Here is a 21,484-nt window from a genome sequence, read left to right on the forward strand (position 1 = left end):
AGGAGGTTACATACTTGACTTAAGTTCCTTTACGAAAATGTACGAGAAAAAAATGACTTCAAAAGCTTGTTTTCCTTTCAGGAAAAGTGCTGACACTTCTCATCAGTTTCACAGTATAAATGGAACAGCAGATGGTTATGCTATCACATTTTCATTGGCACTGACTCACAAACGCAGGTCAAGCGCACAACCAAGGTGTGCTATCCTCAGCATCTATCATAAGCAAAGCAAGTCTGACAGCAAAACATTACTGTACAAGTAGTTGAAAGCATACATGGAAGCCACAGCATTATTTTTTTGTTTGGCGCTAGTTTAATGCCTCTGAATACAAGATTCATCTTTTAATATTTAATGGAATATTTGATAACAGAAACGCTCAGCTGGCACAGTCCCAATGTAAGCTCAACCAAAATTCTCTGTCATGATAAGAGGTGTCAGCCAACGAGCCAACAAAAAGATAGTCCACCCAGAGTTATCTTAAACTGTTAAAAATAAAAGGAAGGAAGTAAAGAATTATTAGGCTGTCACATAACTGGTTCGGTCAATGAGTGGATTAATTAGGAACCTTTCCTTAACACGAAGCTGCTATACATCAGCGAGTTTTCAAGCGGATTCAGTCCCTGGATCAGCTAGGATTAGTCTGCTTTGTCAGCTGTATTTCACAGCCACCATATTAGCCACTGGGAAAGTTCACTTTCAGTAGACCTGTTATACCATTAGCATGAACTGTTCTGACAGTTTTCTTTTTTTCCTTTAAATTCCCCATCCTCCTCCAATTTTCTCCCGAAGCCATTGACATCTTACCAAGGTACAGTTTCACAGGCACTGTCCACCCTCAGCACATCCCCTGAGCGGCCATTCCTCACGTGCGAGCCTAGGGAGTGTGAGAGTTGGCCCAGAACAGCGAAGGGACTGAAGGCATAAATGGTGTCCTTACCTGACACCTACATTGCGCACTTTTTCCAGCAATTATCAGTGGACATCAGTCAGAATCAGGATCCGCACACTGACTTGTTCTCTCCCTAACCCAAAGGCCCAATTGTCGCAGCCCTCGTACTGTCTTGGCGGAGATCAACAAACTCAGCACAGAGTGAGGATAGAACCTTCCTTATCTGTCTGTCTCGGTTCCATGCTGGACAGTGCATTTACCAACTGAACCATTGGGGCAGCCAAGGCTTTTCTTTAAAAATGAACTTAGAATTCTTAATATATTTAGTCAGGATTCAACTAGTAATGCACAATACTACTCCATCATTAGTCATGTCATTCTTTGTCTTTGTTTACAACCAGTTTAATGACAGGAAACTCAAATCACTTCACCAGGACTTCCAGCAAATCCTGAAAATATTTTAGTAATCATGGGGCACAATACATAGCCATTCTAATCATACTTCCTTTCCTTTGTAATGTTAGCCAGAAGCTACACCCAACATTGAGTTATCAACAGGCATTAATGCCAGAAATAGTGAGGCTTTGTTTCTAATTCTGTTGGCTTGTAGTAGTGGAGGGTTGCAAATTCTTGTGTAATTTCCCACCTGCTCTCAACACTGGGATAGTTTGAGGTTCAGTGAGCTAATGATTTAAGATGTTAAGAAGATTAAGAATCATACGATTTTACAGTACACAAGGAGGCTGTTTGGCCCATCACCCCTGTACCGACTCTATGAAAGAGCTGTCCAATTTATCCCCATTCCATCCTTCCTATCACCTAAGCATCTCTCTATCCATCCAACATCATGTGCCTTAATTTTCATAATAAATCTTCTATGCAGCACCTCATCATTTGCTCCTTTCATTGTTACTCACTGCTGTATCATGGATACATGTGCATGGATCCATAGCATAAAATTACCCCTAATTTGGCACGAACTGACATACTCATTGATAGAGCTCACAGGATAGCCAATGGGGGGGAATGGAAAAATGTCACACCGGTGAAGCAGGGCATCTCTTTTTACGGTTTGAGCTGAAGACAATGTTAGGCAGAGCCGAGGGCCAAAGGGGCTTTACTCCACATCTAACTTTGCTGTTAAACCAGCTTAAGCAATCTTAGATACTAAGATAGACTTAAAAAGCTGGGCCTATTGACTTTAGAGATGCGTAGTCGCAGGGTGATTTGATAAACGTTTTTAAAATAGTTAAAAAGGATTAGTGTGTTCCTATAGATTATTTCAATTTGATAGATTGGGGAAGACCAGGGGGACATGCATACAAGTTACGCGAGAGTAGGACTCAGTTAGATGTTAGGCAGATTGTCTTTTCCCCAGAGGATAGTAGACCTATGGAACAGGCTGGTGAGGGGAGTGCTGACTCTGCATACCTTCAAAAGAGAGCCAGCCAGTTCTTGGCTGGGGCAGAGATTAAACCTTACAAAAGGGAGGTTAAATACCAGATAATGCAAACACAGTCAACATGGTCTCCTGGACTAGATTCAATCGCCTAACAGAGGAATTTTCTAGATTTTTTTTTCCCTTGCTTGGCCTTGTGTTTTTATCTGTTTTTTGGCCCTTCTAGAAGATGACGACATAGCTTTTGGCGAGTAAAGAGTGTCTAATCATGATGCTTCAGACATCACGACTGTGTGGGGCAGGCTTGATGGACCAGATGATCTTTCGCTGCCCATCATTTTCAGATGTTCACATCTTCATATCTGACTTGGGAGTCTTTGATGCTGTCCAGTAGTGACAGATTGAAACCGTGCCATTCCCTGGCACTAGCATCCCACACTTCCACAGTGCAAAAATTCACTAAATAAAAGCCATTTAAAAATAAAAATTTGCCCTTAAGCCAATTTTAGATGAATTAAAATGTTTCTTTGAGTCCACTTCAAATTAAACAGCAGGGAGTTAAGCCACTTTACAAATGTGATGAGAAAGTTGCTGTGATGCCAATGCAGTTATTCTAGGAGATTTAATGAATTAGAGGTGTGATCAGTTATTACATGGACTGGGTTTTATTGCAGTAAGGTTGATGCTAAATAATGCTAATGCTCTCGTCTTGATGTGAACACTACTTAGTTTTGTGCTAAATACAGACTTAATCCAGTCCTTTCCATTACTGCTGATATTAAATTTCTGTGCAATTCTGCTAGAGTGTGCAGGAACATGAGCATTAACGGAATATTACAGAACAAGGCCCCATTAAGTTATTAATTCTGTAAATGCACTTTTTGTAGAAACTTATTTGGAATTTTCATTTTTATGAAATTGTTGCCATGGTGTGATGCAACAACCCCACAATTTTTTTTGTAATCAACATGTCCTTTTTGTGAATTTGGAAGCTCATCAAGGAACAGCATGTCAGTGCCAAGAATGGAACACTTTCCATTTCAGGCACCAAGTACTGGACATCAAACACTCAAGTACAGCATAGTTAGACACAGAGTATGGCCTCCTCTACTTTACCCCAACAATGCACTTCAGGTCCAAAGCACTAATGCATCCATGATTTCTCACAACATCCTGTGGCCTCTCTGTATGAGAATCATTTTAGTACCAAATTACAGGCTGTTTTGTGTTGTAGGCTAAGCCTATGGAAACTCATTTCACACAGGGCATTTCTAGCTAGCAGAGAGAACACCTTCATACGATCAGCCTGGGCTGGAATTGAGCCAAAGTTCAGAGGTAACAGGCCAGTATGTCTAAGCTACTGTACACCCAGTCCTTAATTATTTTATATCTTAACAGCCACTCACTAGACTATATGTTTAGCAGCCACCAATTGACAGACTGCAATGAACAGTGAATCAAATGAAATACTGTAGTGCCCATCAACACGGTATGTATCAGCATGTATTGGCATCCATTTCTGTCTGAAGGACCTTGTGATGTTCCTCTATATTAAAAGCTCTAGCTAAATGCAAATTGTTGTAGTCTACTCTTCATTTATTATGAGCACATATGCAATAATTCATCGGACGAAGGAGATAATCTCCGAAAGCTTGTGATTTTAAAATAAATTTGTTGGACTATAACCTGGTGTTGTAAGATTCCTTACATTTGTCCACCCCAGTCCATCACCGGCATCTCCACATCATGGCAATAATTAGTGACAGCAATACTGCTTTTGATAAATGCTGTTATTTGAAATTTAAGATCTAGAGCACAGTTGTAATGTTTCGCTGCTAACTTGGCATGGCCTTTTATAAGCACTAATCAAAAACTCCTAACAGGAATCTCAGTCATTGTAGCTGTAAATCTTGAGATGAATTAGAGGTCAGTGAATTGCTTGTAAATTTCAGGCTCCAGGATAAAAGAAGCCAGAACGAATGCTTCGTTCCTTTCTCTTTATAAAAATTTTTTTTTTGCAAGTGTAACAAATCATGACAGATGAACACTGCACACATTGAGTTTGTTTTGATGCTGTATCCAAGATGTGGATTGTCCTGTTTGTGGATGCAACGATGAGGCCCAGCCTAAAGTTTGCGGTGTGTTTTGATATAGCCAACATGATGTGGGCTAGCCAGCAGTCTGTATGGATAATCAAGACTCCGCCCACATTGGTTTTAGCCAGATCAAAGTACATCACTGTGTCAGTTATGTGCAAAGTCATCTTAACAAAAATGATATATGCTCTTTATCTTTGAACCGAAGATTTGCCAAATGCTTGAAGACATTGCCGCTTTAAAATTTGCCCACTAGCAATAATCACCCTTCGAAGCAAGTTTCATAAATTCAATTTACCTCAGGGAATTAGATAATGGAGACACTTTTTTGTATCAAATACACATTGACTGATACTCAAGAATGTCCTTCAAAGGGTAAACCTTCATGCACCTTGTAATTTTCCAATGCAGGTTTCCTGTAGAATCATACAGCACAGGAGGTGGCCATTTGGCCCATCGTGCCTGCTCTTTGAAAGATCTATCCAATTAGTCCCACTCCCCATAGCCCTGCTTCCCAGCCTATACAATGAGTAAGTTTAGAACCAAGCAGTATCACTGCCAACTGTGAAGTCAATAAAAACTTTGAGTATCTAATATTAATGGCTGCCACAAAGCTGTACTTGACAAGAACATAAAACCAATACTGCAAGGCAATTGGTTACAAAAATTACAAAAGAAAATCAATGTGACAGTTGGAATTCATCTGCATTTGCTTTGGGAATTGATGCGCTGCTGTTTTCATTGGACAAGGGTTAAATACCTTGGGGCCTGTTTTCAATTGTTGTTGTTGAATGGAAACATCCTTTTTATTTTCATGAAAAATACTTTTGTACCATGGAGTGTATCTTCAAACTATTCATCCGCAGGTCCTGCTCATATGCTCCCGCCAAGCCAAAAAATTGCCTGGTTAATTTGGTCTAATGAAAGAAAAGAAAGACTTGCATTTAGATAGCACCTTTTGTGACTTCCCAAAGCGCTTCACAGCCAATTAAGTATTTTTGAAGTGTTGCAATATTTCCCACATTACATCATAAAAATGCAGGAATGTTTTATTATATTTGCTCTCTGGAAGTTGCAGAGAAGAAAATGAACTACAAGAATCAAACAAAAAGTTCTTTTGTACCACTCAAGAGTGTCCTTGTTCAAAAATGGAAGTTGTGAACTGTCCCTGTTGTTGTATCCCTCTCCTACGAGGAGCGACACAGGATGAACTTAGAAGGTAAGAAAAATAATTGGAGTGAATATATGGTAATTAAGTAAAATAAAATGGAATTCATGAAATATGCAAAAATCAAAAGACATTTTGCAATTCAATTTATTCAGAACCAAAAAGTAGATTAATTTTAGTACTTTGAGTTTGATTTCAATTAGCTCTCAAAGGGATCAGTCGACATAAGGACTTCATATGCGGGTCAGGAGATATTAACTAATTGTTCTCTTTTGGGTCTCTAAGAACATAAGAAATAGGAGCAGGAGTAGGCCATATGGCCCTTTGAGCCTGCTCCGCCATTCAATCAGATCATGGCTGATCTTCGACCTCAACTCCACTTTCCCGCCCGATCTCCATATCCCTTGATTCCCCTAGAGTCCAAAAATCTATCCATCTCCGCCTTGAATATATTCAATGACTCAGCATCCACAGCCCTCTGGGGTAAAGAATTCCAAAGATTCACAACCCTCTCAGTGAAGAAATTCCTCCTCATCTCTTGAATGGCCGACCCCTTATCCTGCGACTGTGCCCCCTAGTTCTAGACTCTCCAGCCAGGGGAAACAATCACTCAGCACTTACCCTGTCAAGCCCCCTCATAATCTTATATATGTTCAATGAGATCCCTCTCATTCTTCTAAACTCCAGAGAGTATAGGCCCATTCTGCTCAACCTCTCCTCATAGGACAACCCTCTCATCCCAGGAATTAATCTTGTGAATCTTCGTTGTGCCGCCTCTAAGGTGAATATATCCTTCCTCAGATAAGGAGACCAAAACTGTGCACAGTACTCCAGGTGAGGTCTCACTAAAGCCCTGTACAACTATAGTAAGACTTCCTTCCTCTTGTACTCCAACACCCTTGCAATAAATCTCCAGACTTTACATAAGCATTGTTTTTTTTAAATAAAGTCTCTAACATTTCTCAGATGACGGCAATCAATACTATCAAAGAACTGGAATAGTCATATCCTGAGCTCTTAAAAAGGTTTGATTTTTCACATTTTCATTATCAACGTGATGGATGGAGCTGGTGGCAAAAAGTTAGGTCCTTATCAAAGAATGTAATTTGAAACAACAACAACCCACCCACATCTATCCCATCAGACCAGAATTATCAACTGAAGGAACTAACTAATACATGCTGATATCACTCATATCCAGTTTTATTATAGAGCACTAATAGTGTGGCTCCCATCCACAGCACATGCCCCATTTTTACTACCCACTCATGGTCTTAATCAAAATGGCAGACTCGATGGAAAATACCAGTGACAGTACCCTAACCTTTGCTACCAATGCCACTTCAACTTCAGAGGCACAGAATGCAACTACCTCCTGGGTATGGTTTCAGTGGCTGTGGAGGCAATGCCTTTCAAGTCATTTAAGTTACAAAAGTGCCTTTAATAACACGATGGTATTACCACAAAGGCAATCATGCAAGGAAACAGCTAACTCTCTATTCTAAATGATCTAGAGGATACAAAAAAGGGGCTGTTCTCTCCAATAACACTTGCACCGGAAAACTAATCCAAATCAAATCATGCTGATGCAATTATAAATGGATGTCCGGAAGAAGAGTTATAATTGTATAGAGTACATTTCAGCACAAGGACTCCAGTTGAAGCTCAAGATCATTAAGTGATTTTTCAACAAAACTGTCCTTCCCAACTGTTGTTCAGAATTCTTTATTTCTCCCAGTTTACTGAGTACATTTGCAGAGAGAGTGGCATTAAATTTTTGATCCCATTATCACTTACGACAGGCTACTACTCCCACCTCTGCACAACTTAATTACCAATGAAACTGTCAATAACAGCTGGAAAGGAAGTAGAGATGAAAATTATCTGAATGGATCCTGGTTGTGAACCTATATATAGAGCAAGCTGGATGAGCGAAATGGTTTTGTTTTCAATATACTGTACAAAACCATTCAGCAATTATGATGGGGAATATAACAACTAGCCAAAAAAAGGATATTTTTAACAATTTAATACCATCTAAATCTTGCCCTAAGTTTTTTTTCCCCAAAACATGTCCCCCGCTCTTTGTTTTCTGCCAACGTTCCTCCTCCTCCTCCCCCACCCCACATTTTTCCATTTTCCAAGGCATTGATTACTTGCTGCTCTACTCAACAACTTGCATTTATATTGCGCCTTTAATGTAGTAAAATGTCCCAAGGTGCTTCACAGGAGCGTTAGCAAACAAAATTTGACACCGAGCCACATAAGAGGATATTAGGTCAGATGACCAAAAGCTCAGTCAAAGAGGTAGATTTTAAGGAGCATCTTAAAAGGAGGAGAGGGGTAGAGGGGTTTAGGGAGTGAATTCCAGAGCTTCGGGCCTAGGCAGCTGAAGGCACAGCCGCCAGTGGTGGAGCGATTAAAATCGGGGATGCGCAGTTTGGCTAGGTGTTATATTCCCCATCCCAATTGCTGAATTGTTTTTAGTATATAGTACAAAACCAAACCATTTCGCTCATCCAGCTTGCTCTATATACAAGTTCACAACCAGGATCCATTCAGATAATTTTCATCTCTACTTCCTTTCCAGCTGTTTGACATAAACAGTGATAAACTACCAACGAACCTATCACTTCAGTCGTTGGGGCAGCCTACCCTGCCCCTAGCTACGGTCAACTCCTTTCTTGAAGGCATTGTGTCTTGGCCGTTATTGCAGGGCGTATAATGGGCAGGTTTTGCATGATACTCAGTTCAATTGACGTCACCTACACAATACTCAATGCTCCCCATTTAGCGTAACCGTCCAAGACGAATTTATATCCCAATGATTCTCTGCTGGCGTATTGTGCAAGGCACCCTCCACTACCTCACCTCAAGCAGTCATTATTTGTATGAGGACTTTCAACTATCAGTGTCAGCAAGCAACTTGACAATGGGCCAGGAAAACAAAGGTGGGGGGGGGGGTGGGTGTGGTGGTGATCACAGCTGGCTCACATCCCTGTAATTTCTCTAACCAAGGACGTTAAGGCCAATTTTAGCACCCCCATCCCCACGCTACTGGGATGAGCTGATGCAGCACAGACTGAGAATCAACCTGGGAGCTTTCTCCTCTGTATGGCTCAGATACTCACTGGTTTCACCAGCTCAACCATAAAGGTGTCAACCTTACCCTAGGCTTCAATGGAAATTCCTCAACCATGAGAGAAGGGGGGAATTCCAAGCTGAGCCCATTGCAGACCCACAATTTCCCTAACCCAGGGACACTGAGACCACATGTTGCACTCCCTATTGCCCACCCAGCTGAGCTGAGCTGCCACAGACTGAAACCAATGCATCTCTACCACACCCATTGGTTATGTGTATTACCTAGGCACCAATCGCAAGGCAGGGGGGGGGGGGGGGGGGGAGAAAAAGAGACCTACTTAAAAAAAAGATCAATTCTACTGCAAGCTACTACATATTTGATTTTGACTAGTTCTAAGTAAAAGCAAATATTCTAGAAAGGAAATAATATTAATAAGCCCACGACTCCTCCCCTCCCATTGTGGCTCCCCCCGAGACACGTTAAATATGAGCGATAGAAATGAACCTCCAATCACAATAATGAAGCCTGCAGGAAAAACTGCTGCATTGGGTTTACTTAGGCCTCACTCATAGATGGTTATCAAGTTGAAGACCAGTCTTTTGCAGTTAAAAATAAATCAGGTTTTAATAATGCATCTTATTTAAAAGTGAACAGAAACAAAAATCTGTCTTTCAGAAATTGCATACTGATGTCATTCTTTCTACATGTAAGCGAATAAATCCTGGCAGCTGTTATTCTTTAATAGTTTTCAATGTGACGAGGATTAGGAAAGATAATACTGGAGGTGACCTACCTACCATTTAAGCTTTGTCTCATCAGTGCTCCTTCAACAATCATTAGACAGTACTGTATTACAATTGCAACAGATGTGTGCTTGAGTCTCACAAGCCAGGTGCCAAGCATGGATGCAAATCACCCGTTTTTATTCAGAAATGTTGGTGAAGGCCCATAGTGCAAAAAACCAAAGATTGAAAAGGGGAGAAGACAAGGCAAAGCACAGCGTGATGATTAGGTGAGGCCAAGCTTCAGGTTGAAAAGCCTGTGGATTGTAGAAGGCAAGGAGTCCACAACTTCAAGGTGGAAGAATGAGTTAGAATAGGAGACAGGGAAAGGAGTTGATTTTAAAACAGTGGGGATGTAGGAGGAAGAGGAGCGTTAAATATGAACATTGGGAGCTTGGGAGGAACCGATGAGAATTGAGAGAGAGAGAGAGAGAGAGAGATTGATTCAAGATTATGAGAGACTTCATTCCACAGCAAACAGGTTACAAACTAGACTATATTGGAACCAAATGAATTGGCATGTACCAGGTTTACTCCAAATTCAAAGCCAAGTTTGACTAAATGTCCATCTTTTAAAGGTCCAGAGGAGGAGAGTGAAGCTTCCATGTGACGCTTACAGTTTAACAAAATCCTAAAGCATTGTGTTCAACAGAGGCGGACGACTGACTTTACGTGTATCCTTTATAAAGCAGAAATACAATCAGTATCATTTAAAAGGCAGTGTCAACACAGTACAAGGTAACAAGACATATTACTACATTTGGAACAAGGCACAACGGATCATTCCATTATCGTTGTGATGAAGTCGTTCATTGCGCTCACCTTTACAAACTGGTTCGTTTAAAAGACTTGCATTTATCACATCTTTCAAAGCTCTTCGCATACAAGTATTTCGAAGTGCATTGACTATTACAAGTAAACACAGCACTGTTTGGTGTCATTTCAATACAACCTATAAATAGACTGCGCTGCAAAGGTTCTTACTGTCCCAGGACAGATCCGCTGCAGGAAAAAAATTGACACGGCAGGACAACAACTCGAAATTGTAGCTTTTTAAATGGGAAGAAGCTTTTTTTCTGACTTCCAGGAACTCAGCCTGTCTGGGCATTCCCAATACCAACCCAGTCCGCCATGTTTTGAGTTTTAATTTAAAACAGCTGGAAATGTGGAATGAACCAATATTTACAGTTTTAGTATAAACAGTGGCGAGACTAACTCTGGGCAGAGAATAGCTACTTAATCGCAATAAAACGAAGACGCATCAGCGTTGGGATAGGTTCATTTCCAGTTGTTGTACAAAGTTTTTTTTGATGCCAATTAAAATTGTTCATCAATTTAATTAGAAACCAAACACAGTGTTGTTAAGAAAATATACCATTACAAAAAGACGAGTTAAATACATGAAATAACATCGTTCTGATTTAAAAGGGCGTCTGACCAGACAACTTCTCCCAAGATCTTGAAATACCCTTGGCACGCTAACACAAAATATACCCTGACGCGGCGTAAATCCCCATGCTTAGCACAACACGATACGCTTTCTGCGGGGCAAAACAGTCACATGATTTACGAATGCATGTGATTTCCATGTAGTCACTAACGATTCTGTGGGGAAACTAAAAACTGAGTTGGAGCTATTTCATGTACTACAGCACAGATTTATTAGGGGGACGGGCGATTTTTTAAAAAAAAACTGGACATTGCGAATTCCTTGTGCCTCAAAGCCATTAATAAAAATTCCCCACTTAATAGCAATTACTTGGCTCAGTAGCAGTTGGCCCACTGATATTTAATTGCAATTCGTTGACTCGTTGCTTTGCTTCTAAATTAATCCGAACAGGGAGCCGTGGTCTTGAATTCATGAAACTGACACCAATTCGACTGAAATAAACCAGTTATATGATTGACGAAAGAGGGAAACGCGGCTTTCCAAACATGGGGGGGGGGGGAATGTCTTCACTTATAGAGAGAGAGAAAAAAATAAGGTGAAAATCGCTTCCTAAAACTGACATTATTAACCCTGAATGCAATTCATGTAAGTTTGGCATCAAATTCTTTTAAAAAAAAAATATATATATATATAAAAGCAGTCGACATCGCTTACCCAAGTGATGAAAATGAAGAGGCAAGAAATAAAATGTCTTTTTTTTTGAGCTGAAAAGGGACTGGGGTGCAGATCAAGTTAAAGAGATGGCAGGAATCCCCTTGTAATTCACGCAGCCACACCGCGTCACTCTGTTCAAGGTTTCACTAGTGACACAATGTATCGGGTACCAAGACAGCGACTTCACCGCCACCATTCCTGCACCGGGGGGTGGTGAGGAAGAGCGGTTGCTGTCTCGAATGCCCATGAGAATTAAAGCAGAGGTCCACGGTGAGTGTTTTTATCTCCGCTCTAAGTCTACTTTTTTTTTGGTGCTGAATCCGAAGACGGAATGTCCTGCGCTCGGTTTTTTTTTTGATTTTTTTTTTTTACGTGTCCGTCGCCGCCCCTACTGTCTGGAAAAAGTGGTCCGCTCCACAACAATGCCCAGTGTTGCCAAATACAAGACGCGGAGCGAATACAGACAATGAGCGGAATCTGAGATTACAACACCAGGCACGCAGATCAAACCCTCACATACAACTTGTGAGAAATTGAAACCAATAAACACATACCTTGGTGCCTGTTACACGCGAATAATAAAACAACTGCGGGATCTTTGCATTAACCCAGTTGGGGTCTTTTTTTTTTCCCCCACCCAAAATGTTATGGTATGGCGAATGTTACCATATTTAATGCAGACCCTGGATTCTTTCCGCGGTTGCTTTCTGCAGATCTTTTTTTTTTGGGGGGGGTGGGGTGGGGGTAATTTCTGTAGATTTCCCCGAATGACTGGATCGCGTTCGACATTTTACAGCAGTAATGGACTGCAGATGGCACCGAGCCACAAGTATTGGCGAGCCATAGAAAGATGAAGCCTCAAGCCTAATTTTTAAACTTTCAAAATAGTGGCTGCATTTTTGGCAGCTTCCCCCAAAATAAAATGCAATTTCACTGAAAGCGCAGGGTTTTTTTTGTTTTACGATAGGTCACTGCTTACCATTTTGGCAGCTCTTTCTCTCTCTCTCTCTATATAAATAAATAAAATGTGTTCTTTCTTGGACCTGCAGTCTCCATTACAGAGGTGAAATGCTAATGAAAGCTATTTGAGTCGTTAATCTAATCTATATTTGATTAGAAATAGCACCACACAATTTTCATCAAAACAGTACTTCCTCTCCATCTACGGGTAATTATATCGCACAAATACAGGTAACAGTTCGAAAAGGGCACGTTTATAATTTCACTCGAAGTACCCAATAGAGGAAACCTTCAATCAATTTACAAGGTCACTGTGCATAGGGACCAGAGGACTCTTGACCACGTTTGGTTTGGTTTGGTTGGTAGCTCATTTCATGACCTGGAAGTAGTGCTGATGGTATGGGATGGCTTCAAGTCTTGCACTTTTGAAGAAATAAGCAATTGCTTTCCTCAGAAATGATTGTGCTGTGCTGACATATGGTATGAATACAACAGGTAATGCTGAAGTATTATAAACATAATTTAACCGCAATGATGTGACAGTGAAGGGATTTGGGCTCTTTGGTTATGTCTTGCTGAGGTCATCTAGTAAACTACTTTCATATATCTCACCGTTCTTCACTGACACTGAAGCATACTACATGGCTGTATTTTAAATAGGATTAGTGTACTGACGCTGCCATGTCTTATTCAACAAACATCTGTTAATATCATCATAATATTTCATAACCTATAAACAACAACAGCTTGCATTTATATAGCATCTTTAATGTGGTAAAACATCCCAAGGCACTTCACAGGAGCGATTTTTTAAACTGGCTATACAACAATTGTATTGAGTAATGTTTTAAAATATGATTAACCCTTATGGGACATATATTTCTGGAAATGCCTATGATAAGACTGATATGTTTGTACACACAGTGTTAAATTCAACAGTTGTTAAAGCCATTTAACTTAGATCATGAGTGCATTAACTGACATAACAACAGTCACTGCACTTCAAAGTAATTCATTGTGTGAAAAGCTTTGATGTAATAAGACTATATAAATTCAGGTATTACTAGCAATATCATCATCAGAACTAGAGGACATGAGAATAAAGTTAACAAACCTCAAGCTGGACTTGAGATCAAAATGATTTCTTTTTATCATTGTTGTATTTGTACACTTCAATAAAGCAGTTAATATTGCATCGATTAACCTCTCTAAAAAGCTGAATGATTATCTTCTTAGGAATGGGATTGAGCAGTGTAAGAATAATTAAGGATGGAGTTAATCACTCCCAATATGTTGGCACATTGGCTATATGATGCCAATGGAAGTCTAAGAAATATACTGTAAGAATAGAAATATATATGGAGGTTATCTTGATTTAATTTTAGAGAGCGCAGAATATTTCCTCAGATCAAATGTATTCAGTAGACACATAATAGAGAAGATTGCTATTGGTTTTTTTAATGGCCAAATAGTTTTTTTTCTCATTCAAGGCTTTCTCGTGCTTTGTACTTTTATGAAAATATATCAATTATCACACCATAGAAAGAACTTTTTTGTGAAAAAATAATGAATTTTAGTGTGAAAATGTAATGCATCATGCAAGAAAATAAAATCAATAAAATTAAATTGGAATTTTATTGGAACCCATGTAATGAGGCAAGTAATGACATACCATTGATGAAGTCCCAGTGTTATTATCTTGTACTATACTGGAGCAGCTATCCTGAAGTTACAAAAAATTAAAACATTCAACAGAAGTTAACAAAGAGATTGAAACTATCAACTTTGTAAAATTGGGATCATTGTTCAAGGTCATTAATGAGTTGCAGCATGTAACCTTACTTATTTTTGTTGACTTTTTTTGTGCTCAGCAGGGTGAGAGATGTTACTGGAATGGAACAAGTCCTACACTTGTGGTCCCATTGTCAGGTATAGCACAACCAGATGCAGAATAAAGTTCCCTGTACTTTGTCCCAACCTCAGCCATAACGTCAGAAAAACATCCTCTCCTGCTGCAGTGTGAGAGTCCACTTCCTACACCAACCATCTTTATGACTTCCCTGAGTGAGATTGTCAGTTTACATCTGTAATAAGCAGTGTTTGGTGTTCAGTGCTTCGTTTTTAAAAGACTGCCTAGCCTCATTTCACATAGGATTTTTGCAGCTGACTGTCAGGAGATTTTCATCCCATTGATCTGAGTTGGATTTGAATGGGAATTGTGAGAACTCACAGTTCTACCCAATTCCTTTGACCTAATTTATCTTCACCTATAATTTAGCCCTGAGAAGATAAGCAGATCAAAACAATTTACAGAATTCGTATCAGCTTGGTTCAGTGGTAACACTTTTGGTTCTGAGAAAGTTCTGGATTCAGGCTCCATTCCAGGACCTGAGCACATAATTTTGGCTGACACTTTAGTGCAGTGCTGAGGAAGTGCTGAGACTTTTATCCAAGGCCCCATCTGCCTGTTTAGGTGGATGGACATAGACCCCATGGCACTATTGGAAGAAGAGCAGGAAGTTGTCCCGGTGCCCTGGCCAATAATCAACTCTCAACCAACACCACCAAACAGATTAATTGGTCATTTATGTTATTTGTTGTTCATGGAATTATGCTATGCACAAGTTAGCTGCTGTGTATGCTACAAAAGCAACAGTGACTATACCTCAAAAGTAATTCCTCGGCTGTGAAGCACTTTGGGACATCCTGATGACCTGAGGGTGTTATATAAGTGCACATTCTTTCTTTCAGAAGTGAAATTATCCACTTTGATTGGAAGAATAGAAAAGCAGAATATTTTTTAAAAGGTGAGAGACTAAGAAATGTTGGTAGTCAGGGGGATTTGGGTGTCCTATACATGAGTCACAGAAAGTTAACATGCACGTACAGCAAGCAATTAAGAAGGCAAATAGTATGGATGGATAGAGAGAAACTATTTCCGCTGGTTGGGGATTCTAGGAGTAGGGGGCACAGTCTAAAAATTAGAGCCAGACCTTTCAGAAGCAAGATTAGAAAACATTTCTACACACAAAGGGTGGTAGAAGTTTGGAACTCTCTTCCGCAAATGGCAATTGATACTAGCTCAATTGCTAAATTTAAATCTTAGATAGATAGCTTTTTGGCAATCAAAGGTATTAAGGGATATGGGCCAAAGGCAGGTATATGGAGTTAGATCACAGATCAGCCATGATCTTATCAAATGGCGAAGCAGGCACGAGGGGCTGAATGGCCTACTCCTGTTCCTATGTTCCTAAGTATGTTAGCCTTTATTGCAAGGGGGTTGGAGTATAAGAGTAGAGAGGTCTTGCTGCAATTATATAGGGCTCTGGTGACACCACACCTGGAGTACTGTGTACAGTGTTGGTCTCCTTACCTAAGGAAGGATATACTTGCCTTAGAGGGGGTGCAACAAAGGTTCACTAGATTGATTCCTGGGATGAGAGGGTTGTCCTGTGAGGAGAGATTGAGTAGAATGGGCCCATATTCTCCGGAGTTTAGAAGAATGAGAGATGAACTCATTGAAACATATAAAATTCTTAGAGGGCTTGACAGGGTAGATGCTGAGAGATTGTTTCCCCTGGCTGAGAGTCTAGAACTCGGGGTCATAGTCTCAAGATAAGGGGGTCGGCCATTTAGGACCGAGATGAGGAAAAATTTCTTCACTCGGAGGGTTGTGAATCTTTGGAATTCTCTACCCCAGAGGGCTGTGGATGCTCAGTCATTGAATATATTCAAGGCTGAGAAAGATAATTTTTGGACCCTAAGGGAATCAAGCGATATGGGGATAGGGCGGGAAGTGGAGTTGAGATAGAAGATCAGCCATGATCTTATTGAATGGTGGAGCAGGCTCGAGGGGCTGTATGGCCTACTCCTGCTCCTATTTCTTATGTTCTAAGTTCAAGGGGGAAATCTTTACCAATAACTTGATGAAACAACAGAATTTTCTTCAAAACATTTCTTTTTTCTGTGAAGACATTATGGTGTCCCTCATGAAGGTCAACCTCGCAATGAAAATGATGCATAGCTGGTCTGGCTCTTCTCCCACCCAGGTAATGAAGAGAGTGCCCCTTTAAACAATTAGTGAGCTCAAAGAATAAATAATAAATTACCAAATCCAATCCAGTCCAGTAAATTAGATCATAACTGACCCAGGCTTTCAAGTTACTGATAATTTTCTCCATTGTGGTAAATATTTTTGTCTTTAGCGACCAGTCACTTCAGCACAAGAATCTTCCTGCCTCTTAACTGATTATGTTTATGTTTATTGGCAGCATTTTACTCACCAACCTAACTGAATCTGAGGTCTGTGAGTTTGCAAAATTTCGTGTCAGTTTTTGAAGCAGTGCCAGATGTTTGGCTTTCAATCAAATTGTTTTTCCTCCAATTTTCTCTCCTCCCCTTGCTCTCCTCTCCTAAATGTGCTGACTTCTTCACTAGGAACATAGGAATTGCTGGATAAAAAAAGAACACGATCCATCTAGTTCATTTTCTATCTGTGTCGCATTATACAACAATAATGGAGTTGTTGACGATAGCAATCAATATCTATCAATTAGTCTTGCAGACTGTTTGAAATCTCGGCGTCCTATTTGACCCCGAGTTGAGCTGCCGACCACATATCCTCTCCGTCACAAAGACCGCCGACTTCCACCTCTGCAACATCGCCTGTCTCCATCCCTGCCTCAGCTTATCTGCTGCTGAAACCCTCATCCATGCTTTTATTACGTCCAGACTCGACTATTACAATGCTCTCCTGATTCAGCCTGCAACAGTGGCCAGGGAGGGGGGATCAAATCAGTGGTGATGGACCGGTATTTGTAGCGAGGGCCAAAGACAACAGCTTCGGTCTTCCCAATGTTTAACTGGAGGAAATTGCAGCTCATCTAAGACTGGATGTCGGACAAGAAGTCTGACAGTGCAGAGGCAGTGGAAGAATCGAGAGAGGTGGTGATGAGGTAGAGCTGGCTGTCGTCAGATACATGTGGAACCTGACATTGTGTTTACGGATGGGGCAGCATGTAGATGAGAAATATAAGGTGGCTATGTGTAGATCCTTGGGGGACTCCAGAGGTAACGGTGTGGGGCGAAAAGAGAAGGAGCTGGAGATTCTCTGGCTATGACTGGATAGGTAAGAATGGAACCAGGTGAGGCCAGTCCCACTCAGCTGAATAATGGAGGAAGAAGGCGTGGTCAACCATGTCAAAGACTGCAAAGAGGTCGAGAAGGATGAGGAGGGATAAAGCACTATGATCACAGTCACAGAGAATGTCATTTGTGACTTTGATTAGGGCCGCTTCAGTGCCCATCACTCTGCCTGATGCTGGCTCTTGCTCTTCAATGATCCTCAGGACTAGTTAAGAACATAAGAACATAAAAAATAGAAGGAGCAGTAAGCCATATGGTCCCTCGACCCTGCTCCGCCATTCAATAAGATCATGGCTGATTTTCTACCTCAACTCCACTTTCCCGCCCTATCTCCATAATCCTTTGATTCCCTTAGTGTATCAATAGATTCCCAAAAATTTATCGATCTCAATCTTGAATATACTCAACAACTGAGCATCCACAGCCCTCTGGGTAAAGAATTCCAAAGATTCACAACCCTCTGAGTGAAGACATTTTTCCTCATTTCGGTCCTAAATGGCCGACCCCTTATCTTGAGACTATAACCCCTAGTTCTAGACTCTCAAGCCAGGGGAAACAGCCTCTCAGCATCTACCATCAAGCCCTCTAAGAATTTTATACTTTTCAATCTTATACAATCAATTCTCATTCTTCTGAACTCCAGAGAATGTAGGCCAACTCCACTCAATCTCTCCTCATAGGACAACCCAATCATCCCAGGAATCAATCTAGCGAACCTTTGTTGCATCCTCTCTAACGCAAGTATATCCTTCCTTACGTAAGGAGACCAAAGCTGTACACAGAACTCCAGGTGTGGCCTCACCAGTTGCCTGCAGTTTTGCAGAAGGGCAAAATTCTGAACTGGAGCAGACATAATTTTATGCTTGTACCAGGCAGGCAAATAATATTTGTTTTACAGTATATCAGAGAAACAGCCGTCCTACTTACCATTTACAACCTTAAGCAAATACTGGAAAGTAAATTGAAGGCTGTTACGTCCTCACAGCTGTGCCTTGCATTGACTTGAATTATTTTTTACAATTTGTAAACCCTCCTTCTTTATCCTTTCAATCCGTTGTTTTTGCAAGGATTCCCCAGGAGAATCTCTTAGCGTCTTAACATTCTGTTTGAGGCTGTGCTCAGCTTTTTTTCCCATCTGGCCATAAGCCAGGAATGCTACTTGGCAACATTCCATAGTAACATGGATACAGATTCCTCCCTCCCCTAAGATTTTATAACTCCTCGCCAGAGCTATGAATCATCTTCATTTGGTTTTTAGCCGCTTTTTGCATTTAGAGCATAGTTATTCCTGCTACAGCACCACCAACTTGCAATCCCATCAGGATATCTTTCCCTGGCCTGATTTAAAAAATAAAACTGAATATATAAATTTCTCATATTAATAGTATTGGAACAGGAGTAGGCCATTCAGCCCCTCGAGCCTGTTCCACCATTAAATTAGATCATGGCTGATCTGTATCCCAACTCCATTTACCCACCATTGTTCTGTAACCCTTAATACCCTCACCTGACATAAATCTTTCAATCTCAGTTTTGAAATTTTCAATTGACCCCCAGCCTCAAAAGCTTTTTGGGGGAGAGAGTTCCAGATTTCCACTACCCTTTGAGTGAAGAAGTGCTTCCTGACATCACCCCTGAGCGGCCGAGTTCTAATTTGTTCTGGACTCTCCCACCAGAAGAAATTGTTTCTCTCTATCTACCCATCAACTCCTTTAATAATCTTAAACACCTCAATTTGATCACCCTATAATTTTCTATGCTCAAGGGAACACAGGCCCAGTCTATGCAACCTGTCCTCATAATTTATCTCTTTTAGCCCTGGTATCATTCTGGTGAATCTGCGCTGCACCCACTTCAAGGCCAGTATATCCTTCTTGAGGTGCGGTGCCTAGAACTGAATGCAATACATCATATGGGGTCTCACCAGATCTCTCTACAGCTTTAACATAACTTCGACCCTTTGTATTCCAGCCCTATTGAGACCAACATTCCATTAACCTTTAAAATTGTTTTTTGTACCTGTCCACTAGCTTTTAGTGATTTCTGTACTTGGACCCCTCAAACTCTCTGCTCCTCCACAGTTCCTGGCTTCTCGCCATTTATAAAATACTCTGATCTATCTTTCTTGGGTGCAAAGTGGATCATCTCACACTCCCGCACATTGAACTCCATCTGCCACAGTTTTGCCCACTCACGTAATCTATCAATGTCCCTTTGCAACTTTCCACTCCCATCTACACTATTTACTGCGCTACCTAACTTGGTGTCATCAGCAAACTTGGTCATATGGTGCTCTATTCCTTCATCCAAGTCATTTATAAATATAGTGAAATGCTGAGGCCCCAGTACAGATTCCTGGGGGACACCACTAGTCACATGCTGCCAATTTGAGTACATATCCATTGTCCCTACTCTCTGTCTCCTACCTCCGAACCAATTCCATATCCAAGCCTATAGGTTGCCTCTAATCCCATGCTTTCTCATTTTTGTTAACAGTCTCTTATATGGAACCTTGTGGAATGCCTTCTGGAAGTCCTTATAAATAACATCCATAGACACTCCCTTATCTACCATATTAGTTACCTCCTTAAAACATTCAACTAAGTTCATTAGACATGACTTACCCTTTCCAAATCAATGCTGCCTCTCTCTGATCAGCTCACATTTGTCCAAATGCTCAGTCATTCTGACCCTAACAGTAGCATAGAAGATTAGCACTTGGCTGTTGGGGATAGATGAAATACAGTCCCCACCACTTACACGCCCCCATGGTTATTGTAGGCAACCATTTATACTGGCCAATTAGCGGTAGCTATTTGCCATTTTCATAGATGTCAATTACAAAAGCACTGCTTGTACCGATTTTAAAGCTCCGGTTACTGTATTTCAGGCAAAGTCAAGTCTTCAATCAGCTCCCCCCCCCCCCCCCCCCCACCTTGTTGAGGTGCGATAACCTTAATTGTGTAATTAAATGACCTTTCATCAGAATGCGTTCCCATCACCTGTTCTGATGAAAGGTTATCAACCTGACTCGTTCACCCTTGTTTCTCTCTCTACGGATGCTGCCTGACATGCTGAGTTTTTTTCCAGCATTTTCTATTTTTATTTGGGATTTCCAACACCCGCAGTATTTTGCTTCTAATTGTTTAATCCTCTGTAGTTACCGACGTTAAAGGCGCTATATAAATGCAAGTTGTTGTTGTCAGGCTTGTATTTAAAAAGTGATCAAAACAGGCCAGGAAGTTTGAGGCTGTCGTGGATACAGGAAGAATACTTGTCTACTTGTGTTGCTGGGCTACAAAATGATAAACTACAACAACAGGCGGTTGTTGTTGTATGTGTGGTTAATGCATACACTGAAAATGCCGAAACAATGAACCAAACTTACCGTTGTAGAAATTAATAGGGAGGGCCTTTATAATTGAATCTTCTTAAACATACACTTGACAAATTCTAGCTTTCCCTGAATTCCCATGACTATTGCGATATTTCCTGAATTCTTATGCATCCCAGACTTGCCCATTTTTTTCTCAGACTCAAGCTGGCCACAATAAAAGACATCCTACAATTGTCCCAAAAAAAAGTTGGTTCCTAACTCAGGCCAATCTCAAAGGGAAAAGGCTCCATGCATGTGCACACAGACATCGCCAACATGCACCCGCGTGGAGCATTTGAGAAAGTACAATGGGAGCTGGAGAAAAGTCTTTTGCAGCGAATCCCTGACACAGCGGGGCCCAAATTAGTTTGTGCCCCAAACTGGGGGCGATTCCAGCAGCAGCAGCAATGGCGTGCTAGATCGGAGAGGGCTGTGAACCAAGCTAAATTTGTGCTCGGGCCTCATCATCATAATACAGGT

The 21,484-nt window shown here is 40.9% G+C and overlaps 1 protein-coding gene across 5 annotated transcripts in view; it reads right to left on the reverse strand.

Annotated features, from left to right (window-relative positions):
• LOC137342716 (cAMP-dependent protein kinase inhibitor alpha-like) overlaps positions 1-18,575 on the reverse strand; it is a 119,496-nt gene extending 100,921 nt beyond the window's left edge. Inside the window, exons 1-2 of one of the 5 annotated variants that reach the window (XM_068006852.1) lie at positions 11,524-11,675; positions 5,145-5,301 (exon numbers count right to left, since the gene is read on the reverse strand). The gene's annotated coding sequence lies outside the window, so the exon portion shown is untranslated. Of the gene's footprint in view, positions 1-5,144; positions 5,302-5,507; positions 5,573-11,523; positions 11,677-18,555 lie in introns of those variants that run through there. The other 4 variants (XM_068006853.1, XM_068006856.1, XM_068006855.1 and 1 more) reach the window with 4 other exon arrangements.
• Positions 18,576-21,484: the final 2,909 nt, after the last annotated feature.

This window comes from Heptranchias perlo, chromosome 26 (assembly GCF_035084215.1).
Source record: "Heptranchias perlo isolate sHepPer1 chromosome 26, sHepPer1.hap1, whole genome shotgun sequence".
Taxonomy (NCBI): Eukaryota; Metazoa; Chordata; class Chondrichthyes; order Hexanchiformes; family Hexanchidae; genus Heptranchias; species Heptranchias perlo.